Source organism: Sapajus apella, unplaced genomic scaffold (genome assembly GCF_009761245.1).
Source record: "Sapajus apella isolate SASKATOON/1434 unplaced genomic scaffold, GSC_monkey_1.0 scaffold10, whole genome shotgun sequence".
NCBI classification, from domain to species: Eukaryota; Metazoa; Chordata; class Mammalia; order Primates; family Cebidae; genus Sapajus; species Sapajus apella.
In genome coordinates, this window is record NW_022436950.1 from 12,327,082 (window position 1) to 12,341,934 (window position 14,853).

General features: G+C 45.1%; 1 long non-coding RNA gene across 1 annotated transcript in view; it reads left to right on the forward strand.

Moving 5' to 3' along the window:
- The window catches only part of LOC116551706, a 10,407-nt gene extending 3,175 nt beyond the window's left edge, over window positions 1–7,232 (forward strand). Inside the window, exons 2-3 of the long non-coding RNA XR_004269048.1 lie at window positions 4,858–5,438; window positions 6,899–7,232. This is a non-coding gene — a long non-coding RNA (uncharacterized LOC116551706). The remainder of the gene's footprint in view (window positions 1–4,857; window positions 5,439–6,898) is intronic.
- Window positions 7,233–14,853: the final 7,621 nt, after the last annotated feature.

Below are 14,853 nucleotides of genomic sequence, written 5' to 3' on the forward strand. Positions count from 1 at the left end.
CATATATATATATATATATATATATATGGAGAGAGAGAGAGAGAGAGAGAGAGAGAAACTGAGAATAAATATATATAAAGATGGCAAATATATATATATATATTTGCCATCTATATATAGAAGATACATATATATATATATGTTGTTTGCCATCTCTTCTGTTTTCCTAAATTCTACCTATGTAGAAAACTGAAGTGGTTTTAAGAGTGAAACACACTCTACATTTCTTTAGTTCTTGCATTTGACAAAAGGGATTGAGTTTAAGAGGACAGACCCTTTAGAGGCAGTACCTGCTCAACTATTCACTAAGTGCGTGACCTTGAAGAAGTTATGTGACCTCTTTTGTTACTCCCTGGGTTCTTCATCTGTAGAATGATGCCACTAACACCTTCCTGTGTCACATGTATAGTGTATGTACAGGGTTTGACACAGTGCCTGTCAATGGCAGTAGTAGAGGTGCCCTATTATTTTTTTTTTGAGACGGAGTCTCATTCTGTCGCCCAGGCTGGAGTGCAGTAGCACAATTTCGGCTCACTGCATGCAACCTCTGCCTCTTGGGTTCAAGCAATTCTCCTGCCTCTGCCTCCCGAGTAGCTGGGACTACAGGCACGTGCCACCATGCCCAGTAAATTTTTTTTGTATTTTTAGTAAAGACGGGGTTTCATCATATTGGCCAGGCTGGTCTTGAAATCCTGACCTTGTGATCTGCCCACCTAAGCCTCCCAAAGTGCTGGGATTACAGGCATGAGCCACCGTGCCAGACCCCCTATTTGTTTCATAGATATTTTTTGTTCACTCAGAAATGGGCTAGGTACTGTTTCAGGCACTAAGGATATAGCAGTAAATGAATCAGGCAGCTCCTGTTCTCAGTGGGCTCACATTCTAGGGCAGGAGGAGGTAAGTGTTGGTGGGGAAAAGACAGGAAAGATAAAGCCAGATTAAAGCATAGAGACGGATGATGAATGGGGTAGAAGCAGTGGTGTTTTAGCTGTGTGGATCAGAGATGCGTCCCATAAGGTTAATAGGAGTAGGAGCCAAAGATGTTCATTCCTCTATTCCTTTGCTCCTCTGCAGGGAGAAATCCTGCTTCATGTGGTTGTTAGGGAGAATGCCTCACTCCAACTCATTTTTGTTTGGGTGGGAGCAGTGCCAGCAGAAATAAGAGGTGGGATTTGGGGAGGTCTGGCCTTTATAGGCATATGTCATCCCACCTGGGAAGTCCAAAGCAAGGTTTCTTTATTCCATAATGGTTGATATGCAAATGACATTAGGCACTGAGAAATGCTTCTGAGTGGCTAGGAACAGTGGCTCAGGCCTGTAATCCCAGCACTTTGGGAGGCTGAGGTGAGCTGATCAGTTGAAGCCAGGAGTTCGAGACCAGCCTGGCCACCATGGTGAAACCCTGTCTCTACCAAAATTAACTGGGTGTGGTGGTGCGTACCTGTAATCCCAGCTACTCAGGAGGATGAGACATGAGACTTGCTTGAACCCAGGAGGCAAAAGTTGCAGTGAGCCAAAATGGTGCCACTGCACTCCAGCCTGGGTGACAGAGCAAGCCTCTGTCTCAAAAAAAAAAAGGAAAAGAAAAAAAAGAAATGCTTCTGTGTGGCTGGGCACGGTGGCTCATGCCTGTAATCCCAGCACTTTGGGAGGCCGAGGTGGGTGGATCACCAGAGGTCAAGAGATCGAGAGCATCCTGGCCAAGAGGGTGAAACCCTACTCTACTAAAAATACAAAAATTAGCTGGGCATGGTGGTGTGCTCCTGTAGTCCCAGCTACTCAGGAGGCTGAGGCAGGAGAATCGCTTGAACCTGAGAACCCCAAAGGCAAAGGTTGCGGTGAACAGAGATCGTGCCATTGCACTCCAGCCTGGGTGACAGAGCAAGACTCCATCTCAAAAAAAAAAAAAAATGAAAAAAAGAAATGCTTCCGTGTAATGGAACTTCTGCTTGGGGAGCAATAGGTAAAAATAAAACCCTAGGAAATCCCCAGGTCTCTCTCAGTGGGTTTGAGGTAAGAGTTGGCAGGTTGGTTTCACCTCTGCTTGCCTGTGGACAGAAAACCAAATAAATCAAAAGGCAGCCAGAATGGAATAACTAGCACCTTAAGATGACACCAGGAAACCTCGAGGGTGACGCAGGCCTCGGGATCTAAGGAGACAGTATGGTTAATTTGTCTGTGCCCTACATTTAGCTGCCTGTCTTCCCACACTTACGGCTTCTCCTGAAAAAGCAGGAGTGGCTGTGGTGAGTCGTTGCCCTGGAAGGTTGGAGTTGAATAAAATTCAAAACATGTCACATCTTTGGGACTTAATAATTTTTCTGAAGTAAGCTCCATACACTCTTTCCTATGTAGTCAATGGGAGGGAATGAGGAGGAAACAGACATGTCTTCCTCCAAGAACTCAGGCTCATTGTGTAGTAATAATGGACCCAAACAAAAGGACGCCCTTCTTTCTCCAGAATCCCTCTTCAGCTGCACAGCTTGCAGCCACAAGGTGGGTCTCTGTTACAGTGAGAGATACATTTGGCTGACTAGGGGGTACCAAGAATTGTCAACCTATAAACAAAGCATTCTGTCAGAAATGATTGCATGGAGAAAAGCAGCAGAGAAATTAGTAAGAGTATTACTACATTAACATTTAGAGAGCTGGCCAGGCACAGTGGCTCACACCTGTAATCCCAGCACTTTGGGAGGCCATGGCGGGCAGATCATCTGAGGTCAGGAGTTCAAGACCAGCCTGCCCAACATGGTAAAACCTTGACTCTACTAAAAATACAAAAATTAGCTGGGCATGATCGCACATGCCTGTAATCCTAACCACTTGGGAGCCTGAGACAGGAGAAGCGTTTGAACCTGGGAAGCAGAGGTTGCAGTCAGCCAAGATTACGCCACTGCACTCCAGCTTGGGTGACAAAGTCAGAGTCCATCTCCAAAACAAAAAAAATTTAGAGAGCAAAGCAAGGTATGGTGGCCTGTGCCTGTAGTGCCAGCTACTCTGGAGGCCAAGGTGGGAGGATGGTTTGAGCCCAGGAATTTGAGACCAGCCTGGGCAATATAGCAAGACTCCACCTCTAAAACAAAATTAAATTTAAATTTAAAAATATTTATGGAGCTGGGTGTTTTTAGAAGCATTTTACCAACATACAAATTCTTACAGTTTAGCAGCTCCAACACAGGCAGAGGGCACACATACAAGAATCGCTGGCACTCACTAGCCTGGGAAGAGTGTCAACACCGGTGTGCATCTATTCGGAGGCCAATCCCCTAGGAAGGACATTAGACACTTCTATCAGATGCCTAAGAGCATCAAACACAGATATTTACGCATCCGGTTATTAAAACTCAACAAAGAACCTTTCAAGTCGTTGTACCAGCTGCTGTTGTTCTGTTCAACTCTAAGTTTCAGGAGCATAACAAGTGTGTCTGAGACCCAGCCAATTCCCTAGACCACCCAATGTACTCCCAATGGCCAAATGTCCCCTCTTGGGGTGGGATTCTCAACTAACTTTTCTCCTAATAACGCAAGACCTATTCTTTTTTTTTTGGCAGATGTCGCTCTGCCACCCAAGCTGGAGTACAGTGGTGCATCCTCGGCTCACTGCAACCTCCACCTCCTGGGTTCAAGCGATTCTCCTGCCTTGGCCTCCCAAGTAGCTAAAATTATAGGCATGCACCACCATGCCCGGCTAATTGTAGATTTTTAGTAGAGATGTCGTTTCACCATGTTGTCCAGGCTGATCTCGAACTCCTGACCTCAGGCAAAAATGTATATTTTCTTTCTTTCTTTCCTTCCTTCTTTCTTTCTTTCATTCATTCTTTCTTTCTTTCTTTTTTGAGACCCAGGCTGGAGTGCAGTGGTGAGACCTCGGCTCACTACAACCTCCACCTCCCAGGTTCAAGAGATTCTTCTGCCTCAGCCTCCCAAGTACCTGGGATTAGAGGCAACTGCCATCATGTCCAGCTCATTGCCCGGCTAATATTTTGTATTTTTGGCAGAGACCGGGTTTTGCCATGTTGGCAAGGCTAGTCTTGAACTCCTGACCTCAAGTGATCTGCCTGCTTCAGCCTCCCAACGTGCTGGGATTATAAGTGTGAGCCACTGCACCCGACCACATTTAATACATTTTAATGTATATTTAATACGTTGCTTTTCAGAACTTACCTAGATTTAGAAATTTTAAAAGATGCTCTTAAAATATGTATGAAGACTATCTCTGCTAATTTATACAGAGACAATCTTTAGAAGGATGTAAACCCCTACTACCCAGGGCTACCTCTGTTGAGAGGAACTGGGTGCTTGGGGAATGAAGGGGAAGAGAGTATGGAGTTTTTTTTCCATTTGTATGAAACTTTTGACTTTTGTACTATGTTTATGTGTTGTATTACCTACTCAAAAGTAGCTTTTTATTTCTTTGTTTAAGATGGAGTCTCGTTCTGTCACCCAGGCTGGAATGCAGTGGCGTGATCTTGGCTCACTGCAACCTTTGCCTCCCGAGTTCAAGCAATTCTCCTGCGTCAGCCTCCTGAGTAGCTGGGATTACAGGAGTACACCACCATCACACCAGCTAATTTTTGTATTTTTATTGGAGACGGAGTTTCACCATGTTGGCCAGGCTGGTCTTGAACTCCTGACCTCTAATGATCTGTCCCTTTGCCAAGCCTCCCAAAGTGCTGGGATTACAGGCATGAGCCACACCGCCTGGCAAAAATAAGTAATTTTTAAACTGTATGTGAAGAAAAATCTGTAAATGTTTTTGTCGTAACCCCCAACCCCCAACCCACCACCACCATTTTTTTTCCTGCAAAAATTATTTCAAGACCTGAGGAAAATGATGAATTAAACTTTCCCTAACAGGAAAGACAACGTCTCAAAATTCTGCCTGATGTATGGAGAGAAGCATCCTGGCAAGAGACACGGCGCTGCCAGACGAAGAGATGTACTCCTGACAGAACTGGGACTGTTCACCCAAAGTGAGACAAAGCGAAGTACAAAGCACATTGAAAGTCTCTTCCTTCTTACTGTCAACGGATTCGCCTAATCAAAGCACCTTTTGGTCACTGCATCCAAGTTTCATGCTCATCCAACACTGGTGGAGTCTTTTTTTCGTTTCTTCTGAGTTGACGCACGCAAAATCCAAGAGTTCCACTTTTGGTGAGAACATATTGCTGTCAGGTTGCATTTTTTACAGCACATTGGTTCCCCATGTCCCAGGAATGACCCGCTGTAAAGGCCACTGGGCCAGAGAATTGCAAGATCGAGCAGGGCAATGGGAATTACAGGAGAGGATTAGCGACAGCGCAGCCTGTTACCACAGCGAAAGACAGCCCGAGGACGGGGCATGTTCCCGCCTGACTGATGAAGTGTGCCGGGGTCTATGGATTAGGTCACAGTCAGAAAGCTTTTTTTTTGCTGTACCCTCTGACCTTCTCTAGAAGGTGAGCCCCAAGATGCCTATGATACACCCCAGACTTTTGCAGACTTTTTTGCAGACATTTCCCTGATTCAAAGGGGAAGAGCAGATGCTGAAGAATGCGGGGTCCTGTGGAGTTTGGGAATCCATCATTCACAACAGGATAGAAGAACTTTCATGGGTGTTGCCTTCTACTGGGTATGTGTGTTGGTGGCAGGGAGTCATTTACTAAGCAGATGCAGCCTTTCTATTCCTCCTTTCTCAAACTCTAATTTTAAAAATAGCTAGTCCAGGCACAGTGGCTCATGCCTGTAATCCCAGCACTTTGGGAGGCTGAGGTGGGAGGAGGTCCTGAGCTCAGGAATTTGAGACCGGCCTGGGCAACATAATGAAACCCTGTTGCTACAAAAAATACAAAAATTGGTTGGGCATGGTTGTGAGCATCCGTAGTCCCAGCTACTTGGGGGACTTGGGTGGGAGGATCACTTGAGCCCAAGAGGTTGAGGCTGCAGTGAGCTGTGACTGCACCACTGCTCTCCAGCCTGGGCAATACAGTGAGACCCTGTCTCAAAAAAAAAAAAAAAAAATGCTAATGGCCAAGTAGGCTTTAGAATCCTAAAAAGCTGGCAACGAAAGGAAACATGGTGCCAACAGCAGAGATCTGAGGTAGCAGTGTTCTCCCACAAAGGTGCTATGATGTACAGAGACCTAGAGGAGTCATAGCGTAACCCCGGCTAGAGAGATTAGGAAAAATTCCATGGAAGAGGGGCCGAGCATCATTCAATTTGTTGAGTAAACCCAAAAAGCAGTGCACTGAGATCAGGCCAAGTTAGAGACGTCTCTATGGCAAATGCTAAACACTTTCATCACCCCCTTACATTTGGTAGAAGATTGCTGCAATCACCACTCTCCACAAACAGTCAGAAAAACTGGAACCAGATGGTATCTCTAAAAAAACATGGCCCACGGCCATGAATGTGTGACTTGCATTCCCTTTCAGAATAAGAATAGATGATGTAGACACTGCTGGTTTGGACTGGCTCAGGGAGAAAAGAAACAAACAGATGGAAGTACGTGCCAAGAGTCACTGATGCCTCCAGAGGGCAGTGGCCTCAGCTGTCTTACTCAGGGCTGAATTCTTAGCCCCTGTGAGACTCATGCCCAGCATGTAACAAGTACACAGCCAGTTTTCCTCCCATAAATGAGAGTCCTTCTCAAAATAAAGTTTTTGTCATCAGGGACCAAGACAGCCACTGATTCCCTGCAGTCTTGAAGTCTATCTTTTCTTAATATCCAGACAGAGGGTAAGTCTTGATTATAATGATCATTAGCCTGGAGTGATGCCCAGCTCTGAACCCAAGGGTAAGAATCCCCTCCAAGCTCCTGGCAGGTTGTCTCCACACTCTGACATCACATCCTGCCTCTTTGATTAGGTTTCGGAGTGAATTTTGCCCCTCCCAAACATACTTTGTTAATCTTTTTTAGGTCTGGGAATTCAGCCAAAAATTCCTGAAGGATGAATTTCTTTTCCATGGCCAGGTTGACGTTTGAGCACACATCGCCCTCTTGTGTCTATGACACATTTGGCAAGGTCGTTTCTAGCAGCTGCTAACACACAGCAAAATGAAACCTTGTAACAGCCCTTAAGCCTACAGACCTCAGTACAAGGCAGAGGGAGAACAAACGCACCAATTTTCCCAGAATTGGTCAAGAACATTTGGAAGAGTCCAGAATTTGTGAAGATGGTACTAATAACTACCCAACCCAGAGCTCTGAAAGTTAAAAAATGTATACGGTGCAATAAAATTCATATTCAAGAGCTCACAGGCAGAAAATGTTTACCTTCTAAAAGAAGGGGACATTTTCCGTAAACTGAAAGTTGGACCAAACAGTAGATATATGACCATGTCCTCCTAGCATTTTCATATTCGATCTACTGACTTTTGAGTAGCCTTTCATATCCTCTTTGATGTTACCTATCCACACACCCACACCCACACAAGCCATGTGTGTCAATATGCCCATCTGCAGGGTTTTCTATTCTTAATTATGACTTCAGACTGCTCAGCTTGCTCCTACACCTTCTCACGGAGAGAGAAGAACTTTGGATCTCTGCCCCCATCAGTCCTCGCTGCTCCATCCCTGTAAGCAGGTGCAAGGGGCGTTTTAGCACAGTCCACCAATCACCTGAATCTAAAGCTCCCACAATCACTGACCTAAGTGTGGCCTGGATGAGACTGGTGACCCAAGCCTCTATTATACTGTATTTTGGGTTTTTTTGTTTGTTTGTTTGTTTGAGACGGAGTTTTGCTCTTGTTGCCCAGGCTGGAGTGCAATGGCAAAATCTTGGCTCACCGCAACCTCCGCCTCCTGGGTTCAAGTGATTCTCCTGTCCCAGCCTCCCGAGTAGCTGGGATTACAGGCATGCACCACAACACCTGGCTAATTTTTTTTGTACCTTTAGTAGAGATGGGGTTTCTCCATGATGGTCAGACTGGTCTCAAACTCCCGACCTCAGGCGATCTGCCCACCTCGGCTTCCCAAAGTGCTGGGATTACAGGTGTGAGCCACCATGCCAAGCCTATTATACTGGTTTTTAAAGTAAAGAGACCAGAACAAAAGACACTTCCATATTGACACTATAAAAATCGTCCTTTGAACACTTAGTCATGTATTGCTCAGAGTTAGGTAGTATAGATAAAGACATACTCTGCCCAGTAGGAAGGGACACCCTTCATCTACATATTAAACGTGCACTCTGAATGAAGAGAGCCCCCCCAAACAGGCTTTGTGTGAGCAACATGGCTGTTTATTCACCCTGAGTCTGAAAAGAGAGTCAGCGGAGGGCGGTGGGATAGAAGCTGGTTTTATAGGTTTGGGGTAGGCAGTGGACAGTTACAGAAGTTATGGTTTATGGCACCTTTTGCAAGCTGGGAGGGGGTTGTAGGGTCTGGAGTCAGAGGTTGACGAAGATAGGTTACAAAGTCCAATTGCCTTATCAACTGAGGCAGGAATAAGGAACAACAGAAGAATGTCTCAAGTTAATTAGGTGTTGCAGGGGTTGATCATTCTTCCCCTTTTCATGGTCTTCCAGTTGCTTCAGGCTTCCTAGTTCCTGGAACTCATCTGGAGTGTCTGTGCAGGTCACAGAGGTTACCATGGCATCCATGGTGCCATCAGTCAGCTTAAAAGGCCTTATACTATGTAAATGTTATGCCTCTATCTCTCATGCAGGTGTACCTTACCTTCAGAACATTGCCATCAGGGCCTCTGCAGGAGGCCCTGGCTGTGATAAACGTGCATCTGTAGAGTGCACAATCTGAACATCTTTACCAAGCAGCCCTGACCCAATATCTTACTGCCTAAAGAGTCCCAATCCTCAGAGTATGGCTTTAAAACCCCATTTTTGGCCATTCCTCAAGAAGTAAGTAAAACCTGTACTTCCCTACCTCCCCTTAAGATCCCCAGGGCGTTAGTGGTAAAGCTCTCTCCCTAAAGACTTTTGTGTGCTTCTCCACCCCCTGTTCTTAGAGGTGTACCCTGTTTTTAATGGGGCATAATCCCTTACCTCAAAAAAGCAATGCTCCACTGGCAAACCTCCGGACCATGTTAGTGATCAGCAGGTAAGGGGGACATTTGTGCAGCGTGACATTTCCGGCATCCCTCCAAACATGCTTTTTATGTTTGACTCTGTCATCTCTGCTAAAAGAGGACTCTTTTTATTTCCTTTTTTCTAATTTTTTTTTTTCTTTTTTTGGACAGGGCCTAGTGGTCTTCCCAGGCTGGTCTCACACTCCTAGATTCAAGGGATCTTCCCACCCCAGCCTCCCAAACTGTTGGGATTACAGGCGTGAGCCCCTGTACCCGGCCCTCTTTTCTTTTCTTATTCTAATATCACTTACCAAAGAACACTTGGTCCAGCAGCAGGGAAGGAATCTGACCTTTGCTTCTAAGGTCTTTCTTTGACTACAGCAGGGTCCATGTTTGTCTAACATTAGCACAGGAGGAATATGATTTGCTCTGACCTAAATTATTTCCATACTTTTTTTCTGATTTCCCATTATAATAAATTGAGGGTAAAGGTCAGGGCTCTCTTCGTTTCTTGGCTTTGGATTATAAAAGAGATTCGATTAAAAACAAATAATTCACTCAGTTGTCTCCAGGCTAGTTCCTACACCGTGGAGCATCCAATGAGATCAGTGTGATTGGCATTTCCAAGTGATTCCGAAGACGCTTCCCTTTGCCTGGGGCGTGAAAGTGCGTTCTTCCTGGGTGGAGAGAGAAGTCTAAATATAACTGGACGTCTCTCGCCTCCACTCTAGTCTGGATCCTATCCCAACATCAAAACTAAATCCAGTCCAATCTGACCTGTCCTCCACCCCCTCCTGGTTTTCCTCCCACTACTCTGGCTCACCTCTTGTGGCTCCAGTGGAGGCTCCTCCTCCTTGTCCCTTTTCTGGGTCCCAGGGCCAACCTTCCAACAGCCGATTTGACATCTCCATGTAGATGACTAACAGGTACTTCCAATTCAACCTGACTGAACCTTCTTTTTTAAAAATATTATTTATTTATCTAGAGACGGAGTTTCGCTCTTGACACCCAGGCTGGAGTGCAATGGCACAGTCTCAGCTCACTGCAACCTCCACCTCCTGGGTTCAAGTGATTCTCCTGCCTCAGCCTCCTAAGTAGCTGGAATTACAGGCGTCCACCACCACAAGCGGCTAATTTTGTAATTTTAGTAGAGACGGTGTTTCACCATGTTGGCCAGCCTGGTCTTGGACTCCTGACCTTAAGTGATTCACCTGCTTCAGCCTCCCAAAGTGCTGGGATTACAGGCATGGGCCACCGTGCCTGGCCGACCTGACTGAACCTAAGTCACAACCTTGCTTTAACCCAAACAACCCACCTCGCCTTCCTTATCCAATCAATCATTAAGTCCTTTCTAAATATATGTCAAATCCGTGACTTCTTTCTGAAACCACCTTTGCAAAATTATGACAGAGACAGTGAAAGAGATCTAACTTAACCAACTCCGTCTTGCTTCTAACCTCCAAGCTGTCCTTGTTCATTCTTGGGCATAGGTTGAACTAACTTTGGGAGAAATTTAGTTTATAATTTATAGCTTTAACAAGATGGTAACAGTCCTTTCCCAAAGCAGACCTCCTTCTTGTCCGGGGACTAGATTGCCTTTGTAGGACTCACATTAGCCACAAGATTAGAAATTATGGTTTAGGAGTCACGCAGCTAGAGGCTACAAGATTCTGGCCCTTCCTAAACTGCTCCTAGGATCAGAGCTTGAGATATTTTGCAGACCCTGCACTTGATGGATCAGCTGGCATCATCCAGATCAATAAATTGGCTCAGCTGCTATTGGCTCCCCACCTAGGAACTGACTCAGCGCAACAAGACAGCTTCGACTCCCTGTGATTTTAACCCCAACCAATCAGCACTCCTGGCTCACTGGCTTCCTCCCACTCACCAAGTTATCCTTAAAAATTCTGCTTCCCAAATACTCAGGGAGACTGATTTGCGTAATAATAAAACTCTGGTCCCCTAGTCAGCCAGCTCTGCGTGAATTACCCTTTATCTATTTCAATTCACCTGTCTTGATGAATCAGCTCTGTCTAGGCAGCAGGCAAGGTGAACCCCATGGGTGGTTACATTTCCACCTCCACTGCCACATCTAGATCCAGCATCACCACCCCTCTGCCTATTACAATTGAAGGAAGTTTTGGCTGCTCAACATCTTAAGGAGTGTCATTGTGAAAATACACAAATTAGCTGGGTGTGGTGGCATGTGCCTATAATCCCAGCTACTCAGGAAGCTGAGGCAGAAGAATCATTTCCTTAGAAATTCCATTTGACCCAGCAATCCCATTACTGAGTATATACCCAAATTGGTCTATTATAAAGACACATGCACATGTATGTTCGCTGCAGTGCTGTTTATGATAGCAAAGACCTGGAGCCAACCCAAATGCCCATCAACGATAGACTGGACAAAGAAAATGTGGCACATATACACCATGGAATACTATGCAGTCATAAAAAATGACAAGTTTGTGTCCTTTATAGAGACATGATGAATCTAGAAACTATCATTCTCAGCAAACTGACACAAGAACAGAAAACCAAACACCCCATGTTTTCACTCATAAGTGGGTGATGAACAATGAGAACACTTGGGCAGAGGGAAGAGAACAACACTCACTGGGCTAGTCGGGGCGGGGTGGAGTGGAGGGGAGGAATGAGGGGTTGGGGCGGGAGGATGAGGAGGGATAACACACACACAGAAAGTTATTGTCATCAGCATTTTTCTAGAAAGATAAAAAAAGTCACTTGGGAAACAGGCCTGCCTTTATTCCTGCCCTGGGAAGGAACATCAAATCAACCTAAGATCCACCTACTCCTTTAGAGAAAATATAAAACCAGAGAGTAAACTCTCCATGGAATAATCAACAAAATATAGATATTTGAGAAGATGAATCAGGATCTCTTCAGGTTTAAATAAATTATCATGTATCATCTCTAATTTAAAAACAGCAACAACAACAAAAAGAAGAATCATTTCCTTGAACCTAGGAGGCAGAGGTTGCAATGAGCTGAGATCACGCCCCTGCACTCCAGCCTGGGTGACAGAGCAAGACTCCGTCTACAATAATAATAATAATAATAGAGTGTTTTATATACTCAGGACTCTGTAAAGGATCCACCTGTCTATATGAAAGATCTATTACTGGGTAAGTCAACTCATTACACTTTAGGCCATGGAGAATTTTTCTTCCAAGGAACACAAACATAGTTGACAAGAGAAATGTCTGTAGCATCTGGCAAGATCAAGGCATAATCCGGAATGGTGGATTCACTATATCCAACTGCCCCACCTGCAAGGATCCACCACAGAAGATTGGGGTGCAAAGTGGAGCACCCAACAAGAAGTGAGAGAAAGAGAAGTGGGATGATGAGGAACGGGCCAGGATGAAGAGGGAATGTGGGCTGGGCTCCAGCCCGTGCCCCTCTTTCCGTAGAAAGAGCTGAACCCCAGGCTCAGAGCAAAATCTATGGCTAGCACCTTGGAAACTCCCCAAAGTCAATGATTAGCTGACATTCCGTACAATGTTCCAAAGAGGTGCAATTAAAAGATATTTATAGGCCGGGCGTGGTGGCTATTTATAGGCCAGCACTTTGGGAGACTGAAGCGGGCGGATCACCTGAAGTCAGGAGCTTGAGACCAGCCTAGGCAACATGGTGAAACCCCATCTCTTCTAAAAATAAAAAAATTAGCTGGGCATGGAAGCACACACTATAATCACAGCTACTCCAGAGGCTGAGGCAGGATAATCGCTTGAACCTGGGAGGTAGGGGTTGCAGTGAGCCGAGATCATACCACTGCACCGTAGACTGGGTGACAGAGCAAGACTTCATCTCAAAATCATAATAATAATAAAGCTTACAATAACATGTTCTGGGGGGAAAATGGCTAAAAGGTGATTTGATAGCTATCAGCCAACACTTGAAGGGCTATTTGATTTCTTATGTTTACTAGATGTTTTCTATCAAATGTGAGGATAAAGAAGGACCAGCTTCAACGTATAGAAGCATTCAGCTTAGTTATGTGGGAAAAAACTTTCTAACTGCAGAAAGAGATTAACTAATTCCTTTTCTTGAGACCCTGTCACCCAGCCCGAAGGGCAGTGGTATAATCATGGCTCACTGAAACTTTGAATTCCTGGGCTCAAGTAGTCCTCTCACCTCACCTTCCTGAGTAGCTGGGGCTTCAGAAGCACATCCCTACACTCAGCTAATTTTTTAAGTTTTTGTAAAGACAAGGTCTCACTCTGTTGCTCAGGCTGTTGAACTCCTGGCTTTAAGCAATCCTTTAGCTTCAGTTCTTGAGACTTTAAGGATAAGATAGACAACTGTTGAGTTTCTCTAGCATTTGGATACACATGATTATGGATAATTAAGTCTCATATCTATATTCACTGTATGAGAAACTGACCTTGATCCTATATGTTAATTACCCTCTGTGTATTCAGAAAGTCTGGTTGCCTCAAAGCACACACATAATATGCCGTCTTCATATGAAGAAAACATAAAGTTTGGAAATGATCAACCTTATAACTTTGTCATGAGTACACTATGAACAGCGTTAACAATGATGACGTTATTCATTTATTTCCAGTAACAGAGTATTAAATAATCATTTACTGAACATCTGTGGCAGGAATGTGGGCAATGGAATCCATAGGCAGGAAATGATAAAGGGAACCAGGCAGCCACAGCAGGCAATAACAGCTCACCCCTCCCACTGACTCAGGCACTAAGCTGGCCAGGTCCAGGTTTCAGCCTCAAGATAATCACAATGACGTCACAGAAGCAGAATATGGAACATGATCTCCAGGGCCCCTCATCTGTCAGCTCTGGGCCCAGAGAGAGGCTGGCCCATTCTAATCAGGCCCCACAGGGTATTGGTCTAATATGGTTTGGGTCTGTGTCCCTGCCCAGATTTCATGTCGAATTGTAATCCCTAATGTTGGAGGTGGGGCCTGGTAGGAGATGATTGGATTATGGGGTCAATTTCCCATGAATGGTTTAGTACCATCCCATTAGTGCTATTCTTGTGATAGAGTTCTCAGGAGACCTGGCTGTTTCAAAATCTCTCTTCCTTCTTCTCTGACCATCTAAAATGAGCCCACTTACCCTTTGCCTTCTGCCATCATTGTAAGTTCCCTGAGGCCTCCCCAGAAGCCAGAATCATACTTTCTGTACAGCCTACAGAGCTGTGAGCCAATTAAACAGCTTTTCTTTATAAATTATCCAGGTTGGTATTTGTGTTTTTTCCATTTTTTTTTAATTTAATTTTATTTTATTTTGTAATGGTGTCTCGCTTTGTCACCCAGGCTGGAGTGCAGTGGCACGATCTTGGCTCACTGCAACCTTGGCCTTCCAGGTTCAAGTGATTACCCTGCCTCAGCCTCCTAAGTAGCTGGGATTACAGGTGCATGCCTCCATGCCCAGCTAATTTTTGTATTTTTAGAAGAGATGGGGTTTTGCCATTTTGGCCAGGCTGGTCTCAAACTCCTGACCTCAGGCGATCTGCCTGCCTTGGCCTGCCAAAGTGCTGGGATTACAGACATAAGCCACCATGCCTGGCTTATTTTTTAAAAACCAGGCAAGGTAGGCATTTCTTTACAGCAGTGTAAGAACTTACTGATACATAATCTCTCATCTGGAGTTGTGAAAGGTGGAGCCCAAGGAAGAGATAGAGGGTTTCTGCCTGCAGAGTGGAAGTCTGCAAAGCAAACTCAAAGCTGGACCTCAGGTTTTGTGGCCCAATGGAGCAAGAGGCCAAGGTACAGAAAAGAGGGCTGAGAAACAAAAAGTGGAACAAGCAAAATAGAAAGTGGGCTGGCGCAATGCCACAGGTGTAGGCGGTG